At 39.5% G+C, this 13,679-nt stretch overlaps 1 pseudogene; it reads right to left on the bottom strand.

Moving 5' to 3' along the window:
• Positions 1 to 2,221: 2,221 nt before the first annotated feature.
• On the bottom strand, positions 2,222 to 3,182 carry LOC111144578 (annotated as a pseudogene).
• Between the last annotated feature and the right edge of the window lie 10,497 nt (positions 3,183 to 13,679).

The following is a 13,679-nucleotide window of genomic DNA, read 5'->3' as shown; positions in this document are numbered from 1 at the left end:
TTTTTAGAAGATTTTATTTATTTATTTGACAGATAGAGATTACAAGTAGGCAGAGAGGCAGGCAGGCAGAGAGAGAGGAGGAAGCAGGTTCCCTGCTGAGCAGAGAGCCCGATGTGGGACTTGATCCCAGGACCCTGGGATCATGACCTGAGCTGAAGGCAGAGGCTTTAACCCACTGAGCCACCCAGGCTCCCCTATGTGGAAGCTTTTATAAAGAACCGGGGTGTTTGGGGCACCTGGGTGGCTCAGTGGGTTGGGCCGCTGCCTTCGGCTCAGGTCATGATCTCAGGGTCCTGGGATCGAGTCCCGCATCGGGCTCTCTGCTCAGCAGGGTGCCTGCTTCCCTCTCTCTCTCTCTCTGCCTGCCTCTCCATCTACTTGTGATCTCTCTCTGTCAAATAAATAAATAAAATCTTAAAAAAAAAAAAAAAGAACCGGGGTGTTTGACCTAATTTTTATTTATTTGTCATGCGTTCACTGATTACAGGGATATTTGCTAAGCACCTACTATGTCTAAGTTATGGGAGGCAAGGAAGAATCAGAAATGAATCCTATCATCCTGGAGGAGAGGTAAGATACACATCATGAATAAATCACATGCATCATTTAAAGTGGTAGGGGTTATAAGGCAGAAAAGGACAGGAGAGAGTTCACAGAGAAAAGGTAATTTATCTGGGTTACTTCTTTCTTAGTGAAGGTCTGAAATTAGGAAACATAGTAACAGTTCAATCATGGCAACTTTTAAATCTATTCTGTAATGTAGTGCCATGTGGGCTTAATGTTTATTGTTATTGTTACTGGTGGTAATGACACTGTAATTCATTGTCGTTGTAATTATGGACACATCACAACACCCCTCTCTCTGAGGCAGGTATTATAAAACTCGGGAACTCGATTTCAGGCCTTGTCAGGAGTCGGGTATGGTTGAGAACTTCCAGAAATCAGGGATGTGCCTCTTATAAGAAGAGGAAGAGCAGTGCAGTGGTGAAACAAACAGGCTCTAAACCAGACGGCAATTCAAAACCAGCCTTCAGAGGCTGGCTCTCGGGCTTGCCTGCTGTGAGACCATGGGCAAATCACTTGAACTCCCTGTGTGTGTTTCCCCATCTGTTCATTTGGGATGGTAACAGTACTGGCTTCATAGGGTTATGTGACAATTACATGCATGTAAAGCATTCACAACAGTGCCCAACAGACAGTATATACTCAGTGATGCCCACCATTCTTAGTGCTCTACCCCAGACAGAGGGAGCTCTTGAAAGTACAACCAGCACCATGGGAGGAAGACACTCATTATATTAATGCATCATCTTCCTGTATTTAAATATCACTGAAAATAATTTATATTAATTTTACTTTAAAAATTCTTCCTGAGTTTAGCACATGGGTATAAATTGTTTGAATAATTTGTTTTTACTAAAAGATTTTTTATTCACATTTAATGTGATATTTGATATATACAGAAGGGTATTTTATGCATCATGAATGTAAACTTTAAGTGTCTGTATACTTCTTCCTGATCCCCTTCCATGGGCTCTCCTTCAGAAGTGGCCACTCTCCTGAATATTGTGTTTATTATCCCTTTGCTTTTTAAAAAACTAAAAAAATTAAAGTGTAACATAAAAAAGAGTAAAATGCACAAATCTTAAGTGCATAGCTTGACTGATTTTTTTCAAAAGTATACACTTATGTAACCATACCTAGATCAAGATATGGCATATGATTAGTATTCTAGAAGCTTCTCTTGTGTCCCTTCCTAGTCAATTCTCTCCCTAGTCTCCCTGCAAAGTAACCACTGTTTTGACTTATATCACCATAGACAACTTTTGGAATTATTATGTATTCTCATGTCTGCCTTCTTTCAGTCAGCATTATCTTTGCAAGATTCATCCATGATGTTATACGTGTTAGTAGTTCATTTCTTTTTCATGGTTGAGTGGTATTACATCATATTTACTCATTTGTTCGTGTGTGTGTGTGTGTGTGTGTGTGTGTGTGTGTGTGTGTGTGTTGGCTGGGTACAGTATACTTTATTGATGGTACAAGATAAGACAGGGCTCCCCAAACACTTCCCCTTCTTTAGGGGGTCTGGGATGGGAACTGTGTAGAGGTTGGGAAATACTCAGTGTGTTGGGGGATGAGTTGGGGCAAGGGCTCCCCAGCAGCTGAGGGTCTCTCTCTTCCTTTTGCTCTAACTAGGGCTGGTGGTCCAGGGCGTCTCTTACTCCTTGGAGGCCATGAGGACCATGAGGTCTACCACCGAACTGCTGTAGTCAAATTCATTGTCATACCAGGAAAAGAGCTTACAATTGAGGACAATGCCAGCCCTGGCATCAAAGGTGGAAGAGTGGGTATCACTGTTACAGTTGCAGGAGATGACCCGGTTCTCAGTGTGGCCCAGGATCCCTGCTTTCCCACCTTCTTGATGTTATCATATCTGGCAACTCTCTCCAGGCATCAGGTCAGATCCATAACTGACACTTTGGGGGCAGGGACACAGAAGATCATGCTGGTGAGCTTCCAGTTCAGCTTGGGGTTAACTTAGCCTTGATTGCACCAGTAGAAGCAGGGATGATGTTCTGGGCATCCCCTTGGCTATCACACCACACTTTTCCAGAGGGACTGTTCATGGTCTTCTGGGTGGCAGTTATGGCATGGACTGTGGTCACGAGTTCCTCCACAATTCCTAAGTTTTCATGGATGACCTTGGCCAGAAGGCTAAGCAGTTGGTGGTATAGGAGGCATTGCTGACTATCTTGAGGGAGTTGTCATACTTCTCATGGTTCATGCCCATCACAAACATGGGATATCAGCAGAAGGTCAGAGATGATGACTTCTTGATCCCACCTTCAAGTGAGCCCTAGACTTCTCCATGGTGGTGAAGACCCCAGGAGACTCCACAACATACTCAGCATTAGCATCACTCCCTTTGGTGTTGGTGGGGTCTTGTTCCTGGATGATGAAGATGGGCTTTCCATTGATGGAGATGGGCTTTCCATTGATGACAAATTTCCTGACAATACTACTGAATTTGCTGTGGGTGGAATCCTACCAACACAGGTAGATCATGTAGTTTGGGTCAATGAAGGGGTCATTGATGGTGTCAATATCCAGTTTTCCAGAGTTAAAAGCATCCCTGGTGACCTAATATGGCCAAATCTGTTTACTCGGACCTTCACCATTGTGTATCGGGGGATGTGGCTGGCACTACACCAGAAGTGGCTGTCTACCACATGGGGAGAGGCAGAGAGCCCTTTCATTCTACTGTTAATGGACATTTGTGTTGGGTATAATAGGAGTGTAATTATTGTGTCTTAGGGTATGTACATGTTATAATAAATACTTCTAAAGAATTTTCCAAAGTGGTTGTACCAATTCACATGTCCACCAACAGTGTGTAAGAATTCTAGTTCCTCCATATCTATCCTTGACAACACTTAATATTGTTAGTTAAAATTTTTTAGGCATTCTGGTGGGTATAGTGGGTTGTTTATATCTATTTTATTAAATCCAACCATTTTTTATGTTATTTTTATTTCCATTCATTTAAGGGTATTTTCTAATCTCCATATGTATCGCAAATACCTATTCCATTCTATGATTTGCCTTTTTTCTTTATTAATGGTATTTTATTGTTGTTGACTAGAAGCTTGATATTTTAACATAGGTTTTTTTTTTTTACATTGACTTATGGGTCAATTAGAAAAGTATATTCTTTAATTTCTAAACATCTAGAGATTTTCTAGTTATCTCTCTATTTTGGATCTCTTGTTTGATTTCAGTTTTATCAGGGAATATACTCTGAATGATGTCGATCCTTCAAAATATACTCCAAGACCATGTTAAAATCTCCAACCATACTTGTAAATATGTATGTTTTTTTCCCTTAGATCTGTCAGTTTTTGCTTTATATATTTTGCTTTATATATTTTGAAGCTATGTTGTTATGTGTGCACAAATTTTTTTAAAGATTTTATTTATTTATTTGACAGACAGAGATTACAAGTAGTCAGAGAGGCAGGCAGAGAGAGAGAGGAGGAAGCAGGCTCCCTGCTCAGCAGATAGCCCGATATGGGGCTTGATCCCAGGACCCGGGGATCAGGGCCTGAGCCGAAGGCAGAGGCTTTAACCCACTGAGCCACCCAGGTGCCCCATGTGTGACAAATTTAATACTGCTATATTTTTCTGTTGAACCAACCACTGTATTATTAGGAAATGTAAATTTAAAAAATTGCTTGCCTTAAAGTTTACTTTGTCTGATAGTTGTCTAGATACAACATTTTTCTTTTGAATAATCTCTGCTTGGTGTATCTTTTTCCATCCATCCTTTTAGTTTTAACATTTTCCAGTTATCTGTTACTGTATAACAAAACACCCCAAAACAGTGGCATAAACCAACAACTCAGAGGTGTTATGGGTCAGGAATTTGCACAGAGCTTAGCAGAGATGCCTTATCTCTGTTCTACAATGTCTGGAATTGTGATTGGAAAGACTTAAATGGTTGGGAGCTAGAGTCATCTGGAGATTTTTCTCACACACACACACACACACACACGTGCACGCGCATGCACACACACACATCTTGTACTTGGACCAGGCTAACTGGAGATTGAGCTCAGCTAGGAGTGTTGCTGGAGTGTCTGCCCATGCCCCTTCTATGTAGCTCAGGCTTTTTTATAGCACATAAGGCTCAGGGTAGTCAGATTCTTACAAAGAGGCTCAGAGCTCCAAGAGTGAATGCTTCATCATACAAGGCATAAGTTGCATAGCCTTTATGACATACCCTTGAAAACAAGTGTTACTTCTGCCATATACTATTGGCTGAAGGAGTCAAAAACCTGTTCAAATCAGGGAGGGGAGTTAAACCCCCACCTTTAATGAGGAGAATCAAAGGATTTGTGGCTATGTTTTAAACCTTCCACATAGCTTTTCATTCTGTAATCTTATGTTTAAGATGTATTGCTGTACAAGAATTACCTCATTTCATTACTCTTCGCTTTATTGCACTTTGAAGATATTACATTTTTTATAGATTGAAGGTTTATGGCAACCCTGTTTGATAGGCAAGCCAATCAGTGACATTTTTTTCCAACAGCATTTGCTCACTTTGTGTTTTGTGTCACATTTTGGTAATTCTCAAAATATTTTAAACTTTATCATTATCATTATATTTTTTATAGTGATCTATGACCCCTGAAAGCCCAGATGATGGTAAGCATTTTTTGCAATAAAGCATTTTTTAAAATTATGCACTTTTTAAAAGATAATGCTATTGTATATTTAACAGACTACAGCATAGTGTAGACAACTTTTATATGTACTGGGAAAGCCAAAAATTCATTTGACTTGTTTTATTGAAATATTTGCTTTATTGTGGTGGTCTGGAACCAAATCCTCAATGTCTCTGAGGTATGCCTGTAACATACAGTTGCATTTTATTTATTTTTATCCAGTCTCACAATCCTTGCTTTTAATTGGGGAATTTGGTCCATTTATATTTAAAGTAACTACTGGCAGTAAGGTTTAAACCTATCATTTTACTATTTACCTTGTATTTGTTCCATTGTTTGTTAATTTTGTTCTCTTTTCTTTCCTTTGGCTTAATCAGGTATTTAAAAAAATCATTTCCCTACTCTATTAGATTGTTATTTGTACATTCTTTTATTATTCATTAGTGATTACCCCAGAGATTGCATTATGTATGATTGTTTTGTTATAACCTATCTTAAATGAATACGTCTATCACTTCTATCACTTCCTGGACAGTGCAATAACCTTATAACACTTTATTGTTTATTTTATTATTTTTAAAAGATTTTATTTACTCATTTGGCAGAGAGAGACAGAGCAAGAGAGGGAACACAAGCAGGGGGAGTGAGAGAGGGAGAAGCAGGCTTCCCACCAAGCAGGGAGCCCGATGTGGGTCTTGACGCAGGGCTTGATTCCCAGGACCCTAGGATCATGACCTGAGCCAAAGGCAGATGCTTAATGACTGAGCCACCCAGGCACCCCAACTTTATAACACTTTAACTCTATTTACTCTCCTTTTGCTTTTTGTGGTATTGTTAACACATATTTAATTCCTCATATACTTTGAGCTCCACAGAATATTAGTATTATTGTTTTATACAGTAAATATTAATTTAGATTTATCCATAAATTTTACCAAAAGTTGCTGTTCTCCCTTCTTTTTTTTTTTTTTTTTTATGATTTTATTTATTTATTTGTCAGAGAGAGAGAGGGAGAGAGAGCGAGCACAGGCAGACAGAATGGCAGGCAGAGGCAGAGGGAGAAGCAGGCTCCCTGATGAGCAAGGAGCCCGATGTGGGACTCGATCCCAGGACGCTGGGATCATGACCTGAGCCGAAGGCAGCTGCTTAACCAACTGAGCCACCCAGGCGTCCCATCTGTTCTCCCTTCTTGTGTTACTGTGTTTCCATCTGGAAGCATTTATCTTCTGCCTGAAAAAATCCTTTTAGTGTTTCTTTTAATGCAGATATGCTAATGATAAATTCTCTCAGTTTTTGTTTATCTAAAATTTTTTTATTTTGTCCTTTATTATGTCCTCACATGTGAAGGATTTTTACACTGAGTATAGAGTTTTAGGTTAGCAATTGCTTTCCTGAAGTACTTTAAACATTTCCTTTGACTGTCTTATGATTTCCATTTTTTCTATTGCTTAGTTGTCAGTTTATTTTTGTTCTTTAAAAAAAAAATTGTGTCCTCTCCCCCTCCCTGACTACTTTAAAAATTTTTCTCTTTAGCTTTGTTTTTTAGCAGTTTTTCTGTGAATATCTAAACATGGTTTTCCTTGTATTAATCTTGCCTCGGTTTTGTAGAAGTTCTTTACTCGGTGGCTTGATGTTTTCATCATTTTTTGAAAATCCTCAGCCAGTATTTCTTTGAAAACTGCTTCTATCCCATTATCTCTCTCCTCTCAGCTGGGACTCCAGTGATAAATATACTGGATGTATTTACCATATGCCTAGACCTCTTATGCTATCCCCTCACCCCTCATTTTTCATTCCTTTTCCTCTATGCTTTATTATCCTCTCTTTGGCTATATCTAATCTGCTCTTGAACCCCTCTGTTAATTCTTAATTCCAATAATTTTATTGTTTTACTTCTAGGATTTCCATTTGACTCTTCCCTTAACAGTTTCAGTTCTTTGGTAAAATTTGCTATCTTTTCCTTTACTTTCTTGAATATATTAATCATAGTTTCTTTAAAGTCACTATCTGATAACTCTAATTAATAGGGATCACTGTTTTTTTCTATTTGTTTTTTTTCCCCTCTGGATTTTGAGTCACTTGACCCTATTTCTTGGCATCCTTGGTAATTGTATGTCTAAGATTCATCCATGTTGTTGCAAGTAGCTGTAATTCATGTATTTTTACTAATTTATAATATTATAGTGTGAATTGACCACAGAATCGACCATTGTCTTGTTGATGGTCATGTGCTTAGTAGAGTAATTAAAAAATATCACTCATTCTAAGCTTCTTGAAACTATTTAAAATAATTAATTCTGTAGTTACTTTGAGCCATAGAGAGCAAGCCAGTACAATGTGTTTGGACCACACTGGCAATGGACTATTTCAATGATGCAAGTACTAGAATGTGCTGTGAATATGATTTTTCTATTATGGTCTTACTCTGTATCCCCAAAGAAGTCCATTAATTTTTCAGAGCTGTTTGTTTGCAGTTGCTTTGGCCATGTGGGCGGGTAGTTGGCTTCACAATGGGGACACAAAAATCTGGAGCTGAACTGGATCAGTTCATTCTCAGTGGAGCGAAATGGAGGGAGCATGATAAGACCAGATTTATTTAGTCATTCTCTTGAAGAAGTCATGAATGGAATTGGAATAAAAACTGAGCAAGCTGGTGCCTGGTCATGATTCCAGTCTCATGGGAAAACATTCCAGCTCCAAAATGCATGTTCGTCATCTGAAGTCCTTGAGATAATTATTCAGAGTGTCTGGATGCCCCTGGGTGTTTTGTTGGAGCTTGGGCATATATAGTGGAAGCAGTGTGAGGAAATGGAAAGAATGGAAACTGCATTCACACTGACTTAGGTTTGAATCTTGGCTTTGACAACTACTAGATTTTTACAAAAACGTCTATTTAACATCTTCATCTTTAATTTTCTCATCTGTAAGGTGGACAGGACATGCTAGTACCTTCCTAACTAGATTCTAGGAAAGGCTACATGCCAACTTGTATGAAAGATGCCCAATATAATATCTGGTGATATCGGGTGTTCAATCAAAGATAGCTTTGTGGGCACCTGGGTGGATTAGTGGGTTAAGCTTCTGCCTTCGGCCCAGGTCATGATCTCAGGGTCCTGGGATCCAGTCCAGCATCGGGCTCTCTGCTCGGCAGGGAGCCTGCTTCCTCCCCTCTCTCTCTCTGCCTGCCTCTCTGCCTACTTGTGATTTCTGTCAAATAAATAAAATCTTAAAAAAAAAAGATCGCTTTGTGTCATTGGCATCACTGTCACCCTCATTATTATTACCACCACCATAATGAGGAAAGCTTTGGAAATGAGCATGGCTCTGGGCCTCACAGGAAGTCCTAAAATCTTTGCTGTTATGCTCTTCAGTGTGGCAGGTTTGTGCCCCTGTGTAAGTTCCTAAGTTTTTGCTCTTTTCCAGGCACTGGCCATTACATCGGACCTTTTCTTCAAAGAGGGAAGGAGAAATGTTCTATCTAATTAGAAATGGGGTAGTCGGATTTAGGGCAAGACCTACTATAATGATTAGTCAAAAGTCTATGGAGTGACAATCAATTTGAAGGGGAAGACAGGTTATATAGCAATCTGCACCAGGGAAATCCACACATAGCAAAAGATTTTCATCAGTGCTACAGGGCTTAAAGCTGTCACTGAATTCAGCTGACTTTTAAATACACTGACAGTTGATGTACACATAGGCTAAGAAGAGAACAAGTTTAGGAGCCAATCAGGTCCTGGGGAGATAAGCTAATGATGTGCCATCAGCTTGGTTTTGTGTTCCAGTTGAAGTTAGAGGTCCACAGAGCAAGGTCTGATCAATCAGATTTTAACATAGCTTTTGTTCATTTGTTGGGTGGTTTATTTATGAAACATTATTTATGAATATCTCCCATGGGCCCAGAACACTATGTTAGGTGCTCTGGGGGATATAGAAAAGTGTCTGTCTGTCTATGTATCTATCTATCATCATCTATCTATCATTTACGTATCTATCTATGTACCTATGTATGTATCATCTATTCTGCTGCAAAGGAGCTTTGAGTTTGGCGAGTTCCTTTATATGGTTTATATATGTGGAGGTAGCTTTAAAACACAGATTAAAGTGGTGAGGTCACAAGGTCATAAGAGATGTGCCAGTTAATTTCAGGGGAGTTCAGAAGAGGAAGAGAACACTACCAGTAGGTAGATGGTGTAAATCCTCTTGGCTATTCCTGCTGCTCTAATCTCTAACTTCTCCATGTCATTGCCACCCTAGTAATTCTAAAACACTACTTTCAGCCTGTTCAGCTTTTTCTCAAAACCCTTAAATGATTTTCTATTTCCCACTGAACCAATTTCAAAGTTTCTTTCAGATTGTTCTATTATCTCTAGTTCTGCAGATGTAATTTCTTCCCTCTTTTTTTGGGATGGGTTTGGCAGTGTGGGGTTTGTAGATTGCTTGCCCTGTTTTTGGCCTTCCTCATATATTCTGTGATTTTGGTCCAAGTGCATCTTTCCTTGGGGATGTTGTTGGTGAGAATTTTTTTCCTTTTGGTGTCTTGGGTTGTGTGATCATCCTGTGCTTGCCTCTGCCTGGGGCCCATGAGTTTCTGTACTGAGCTATGAATGAATTAGGGTTTTTACCTCAAGAAGCAAAGGACTTCCACACATGGCCTTGGAACTATATTCTAAGCTGATAAACATTCTAATTTCTAGTTATGGCTAGCCTAAGCTTTATTGGTTCCTGGCTTCATGTAGAGAGCCAAGCTCATGCCAGTGAGGTTATGGGGCCTTTGATCTTGACTTAACATCAAGATCCCAGCCCCCATGGCTTGTGCTTTATTGAAGTGCTACAAGCTTTATGTGGATCACTTTCTAAATCTGTATCTTTAGCCCTAACTTGACCCTTGACCAAACTCCAGAGCTATAGGCTCCTATACACAACTGCCCATTTGTCAACTCTATTTGGTTATCTTATGGCCATTTAATCTCAGATTTAACGTGGTCAAAATGGGACTATGGATTTGTTAATATACATATATGTTAAACATATCACCGTGGGATATATATGAATAAATATGTATTAAATGCCTGTTATATACAGTCACTTTAGTGGCTGTTATCTCGTTTATGTCATTGTCTGTATGCATTATAGGTAAATGTATGACACAACATATATATATATAGAGAGAGAGCATGGTTATCTTGATTAACTGAGATATGCTTTGCAACATTCTCAAGATTTATAAGAATGTGCTTTTTAGATAACAGCAGTCCTACCACTAAGTGCCTCCCTTTTCATGAGTGCAGTTCTGCTTTTCTTACTGAGATGGGGAGCAGCTCTCAGGTTTCCTTCCTGCTTGAGTTTGAAACAGTGTGGTCCACCCACTAACTATGTACATCAGGATTGCTGGAGTTCTTGTTAGAAAGATTGCTTTTTGGACTCTCTGAAGCTAAACTTTCTGGGGATAGGGCTCAGAAAAACATACTTTTAACAAGTTCTACTTATTCTTAAGTGCACTGTGGTTTGAGAACCACAGCCCAACTCCCTTTTCTCCTTTGGCAATTCGTCTAAAATATTTCTAGAAGAGACTGTTCCAGGGAGCCCAGAAAAGAGGGAGCTGACTCACAGCCATTCCTTTCCACACAGAAGATGCCATGAAAGCCAGGGGGACTTGGTTTGGCCACATTTACTGCCAGGTACATCTTGCTGAGTGGTAGCATTGGACTCTCCACTTGAACTTTCCAGAACTACAATCACTACTTTAGAAAAGTTCTCAGCACTTTTCATCTTATTGGTCAAAACACATAAATGTGAACAGAGGATGACACCTAGATACCATTATGGCTTGACCAACTGTCCTGGTTTGCCTGAGACTGAGAGGTTTGATGAGATCCACGAGTTTTAGTGGATGAGTTGGTCACCCTCACAAATATGTCTTCTAGGTCAGTTTATGAGTGGAAACTAAATGCATCAGGAAATAATAGAATTGACAAGTATGGGATGAAATATATTTGGGGATTAGTCAGACTTGTGATGCAGGATTGAATGGTTCATGATGTTGAAGAATGGGCAGTTTCTCTCAACCTTCAATAAAGGCTTTGTGTCCACCATGTTGTATGGCGTGGGCACGCTTCTTCCAATTCATGTTGAGATTGAGAACAGTGGTGGCAACACAGTTGGAGTGAGGAAATTTGTTTCTTAGCTCTGAAAGCAGGCTGCCCTTTCTGACCTAACAATGGGTTGTTTGGTGCCTTGTTGTATGCCCCTAAGTTGTTGTGAGAGCAAATAAAGTGAACAATTTGTTAGGGGGAGGGGGACGTGGTGGGTATCGCTTCCCATTCTCTGATCAGAAGTTGTGATCAGATCTGGTGGCTGCTGTCTCTGCTGTTCCTTTTAACATGCTCTCCAGTTGGGATGACTTACCATTAAGCAAGGAGATCAGTGCCCAGTGTCTACATACTTTTAAAGACTTTTTTGAAATGATGAGAAAAAATTTTTTCAGTTGAAGAAAATGTTTTTATATATAATATAAATACATTGGTTTTTATAGCAATGTAGTCATAATATATAATTTTAATATAAACATCCAAATATTCATTTTACTATACTAACATATACAATTAATATATTAATATATAATAATACATAACAATATATTAATATATAATAATCAAGACATTGATTTATAGCAATGTAGCAATAAAATATAACTAAATTATATAAAATAATTTATATATTCTATATTATATTATTAATTAATAATAATTATAATTATAAACATATTTATAATTATATAATATAATATGTTTAAAATTATAATCATTATATATTATATTTATGACATAAATATAATTTATATTTATAATATATAAATATTATTATAGAATATATCATATATTTAAAATTATAATTCTAAAATAATTACTAATTATATTAATGATATATGCTATTATATAAAATTCATAAAATAAAAAATTTAAATATAAACATTTAAATGTACATTTTAATAGTTTTTTTAAAAGATTTTATTTATTTATTTGACAGAGAGAGAGATCACAAGTAGGCAGAGAGGCAGGCAGAGAGAGAGGGGGGAAGCAGGATCCCTGCTGAGCAGAGAGCCCAATGTGGGGCTCAATCCCAGGACCCTGAGATCATGACCTGAGCTGAAGGCAGAGGCTTAACCACTGAGCCACCCAGGCGCCCCTAATTTTTTTTTAATAGAGGAAAGGGCCCATGAAGGCAAAGCATGTCGGTTCCACAAAAGCCATAATGTGGCCCCACTCCTCAGGGCGGCAGCTATTTGCCACTGTCTCCTGGGCAAAGGAAAAAGCCTTGGGAGTCGCCAACCTCTGAAACAGGGCTGGGCTGAGAGGAGAAGCATGGAGGGCGTTTCCAGATGTGGATCTGTGGGAGAAGAATAGGTGAGTGTGGGGGACACGAGACATGGGAACTGTCTATAAAATGAAGGGTTTGGGGCGCCTGGGTGGCTCAGTGGGTTAAAGCCTCTGCCTTCGGCTCGGGTCATGATCCCAGGGTCCTGGGATCCAGCCCCCCATTGGGCTCTCTGCTCCACAGAGGGCCTGCTTCCTCCTCTCTCTCTGCCTGCCTCCCTGCCTACTTGTGGTCTCTGTCTCTGTCAAATGAATAAATAAAATCTTAAAAAAAAAAAAAAGAAAGAAAATGAAGGGTTTGCAGAAGGGAATGCTGGTTGGGTTCACTTCTAGATAAACTAGACGAGGGAAGTGAGTTCTGGGTGGAGGCTCCCTGATGCGGTTTCCCAGTGTACTGTGGCAGGCGTTCACCAGTATCCCCCATTCTCCTCCTCCTTTGGCAGTAATTCCCTGTGCTGTGCTGGGTGGTATGCTCCAGATAGAGACGTCCCAGTCGTAACTCCTGGTGCCTGTGAATGTGCCCCTATTTCCAAATAGCATCTTAGCAGTATGATCTCACATTAAGATAACTGGTGTCTCTATACACCAGAAAGGAAAGGAAGGTTTGCATCCTAAAACACAAAGGCCGTGTGACTGTGGTGTCAGAAATTGGGGAGATGCAGTCAAAGGCAAGAACACTAAGGGTTGTCAGCTGCCACCGGAAGCTGGGGGAGCAGGATGGGAGTGTTTCTCCCTCAGAACCTCCAGAACCAGTTCTGCCAACACCTGGATTTTGGACTTGTAGCTTCTTGAACCATAAAAGAATAAATCTCTGTTGTTTAAATCACTCAGTTTGTGGTACTGTATGATGGCAGCCCTAGGAAACCAATATATCCCCCAAATTGTGCTACCCACATGGCCACTCACAGTAAGACTACATCTCCCAGCCTCCCTTGCAGCTAGGTGTTACTGTTCCTTATGACTTGGTTCTAGTCATTGGGATGTGAACTCCAGTAATACGCACAGCTTTCTAGTTGTACCTTTAAACACCAGGGAAATCTGGTGCTTTGCCTTGGTCTTTCCCCTTTCTTCT

The sequence above is a fragment of the Enhydra lutris genome, unplaced genomic scaffold (genome assembly GCF_002288905.1).
Source record: "Enhydra lutris kenyoni isolate GAN:26980312 unplaced genomic scaffold, ASM228890v2 scaffoldscaffold11, whole genome shotgun sequence".
Taxonomy (NCBI): Eukaryota; Metazoa; Chordata; class Mammalia; order Carnivora; family Mustelidae; genus Enhydra; species Enhydra lutris.
Note: the sequence above shows the minus strand (reverse complement) of the source record. Positions and strands in the feature narration are given on the sequence as shown.